Source organism: Brassica rapa, unplaced genomic scaffold (genome assembly GCF_000309985.2).
Source record: "Brassica rapa cultivar Chiifu-401-42 unplaced genomic scaffold, CAAS_Brap_v3.01 Scaffold0788, whole genome shotgun sequence".
NCBI lineage: Eukaryota > Viridiplantae > Streptophyta > Magnoliopsida > Brassicales > Brassicaceae > Brassica > Brassica rapa.
Window position 1 is genome coordinate 1 of NW_022610728.1, and position 1,248 is coordinate 1,248.

Here is a 1,248-nt window from a genome sequence, read left to right on the forward strand (position 1 = left end):
GAAGCTGTCATATTCCCAAACAGGAAAAACTGGATCACCTGATTTGAAAGTGGGATAAGCTTCTTCATCCTAAATCCTATGAGATTTATTCAGCTTCCTGGTGATTCGCCACTACTTTATGTATCAAAATCAAGCTTCTTACATCGCGATTCATCCTGGTTTGATTAGAATGACAAAGAAGCTGTCATATTCCCAAACAGGAAAACTGGGATCACCTGATTTGAAAGTGGGATAGCTTCTTCATCCTAACTTTATGAGATTTATATCCAGCTTCTTGGGTGATTCTCCTATTCTTTATGTTTCAAAATCAGCTTCTTACATCGCGATTCATCCTGGTTTGATTAGAATGACAAAGAAGCTGTCATATTCCCAAACAGGAAAACTGGGATCACCTGATTTGAAAGGTGGGAATAGCTTCTTCATCCCTAACTCCTATGAGATTTATTCATTCTCCTGGTGATTCTCCACTACTTTTATGTATCAAAATCAAGCTTCTTACATCGCGATTCATCCTGGTTGATTAGAAACAAAGAAGCTGTCATATTCCCAAAAACAGGAAAACTGGGATCACCTGATTTGAAAGTGGGATAGCTTCTTCATCCTAACTCCTATGAGATTTATTCACTTCCTGGTGATTCTCCCACTACTATTTATGTATATCAAAATCAAGCTTCTTACATCTAACTAGTATCATCCTGGTTTTATTAGAAAATGACAAAGAAGCTGTCATATTCCCAAACAGGAAAACTGGATCACCTGATTTGAAAGTGGGATAGCTTCTTCATCCTAACTCCTATGAGATTTATTCAGCTTCCTGGTGATTCTCCACTACTTTATGTATCAAAATGAAGCATCTTACATCGCGATTCATCCTGGTTTGATGAGAATGACAAAAGCTGTCATATTCCCAAACAGGAAAACTGGGATCACCTGATTTTAAAAGTGGATAGCTTCTTCATCCTAACTCCTATGGATTTAATTCAGCTTCCTCCTGGTGATTTTCCACCATCCAACTACTTTATTATCAAAATCAAGCTTCTTACATCGCGATTCATCCTGGTTATGACAAAGAAGCTGTCATATTCCCAAACAGGAAAACTGGGATCACCTGATTTGAAAGTGGGATAGCTTCTTCATCCTAATCCTATGAGATTTATTCAGCTTCCTGGTGATTCTCCACTACTTTATGTATCAAAATCAAGCTTCTTACATCGCGATTCATCCTGGTTTGATTAGAATGACAAAGAA

At 37.7% G+C, this 1,248-nt stretch overlaps 1 long non-coding RNA gene across 1 annotated transcript; it reads right to left on the bottom strand.

The window, feature by feature from the left end:
- Window positions 1-16: 16 nt before the first annotated feature.
- Window positions 17-924, bottom strand: LOC117131015. Its single transcript, XR_004454246.1, has 2 exons — window positions 757-924; window positions 17-215 (listed from the first exon to the last, which is right to left on the bottom strand). It is a non-coding gene; the product is annotated as an uncharacterized LOC117131015 (long non-coding RNA).
- Window positions 925-1,248: the final 324 nt, after the last annotated feature.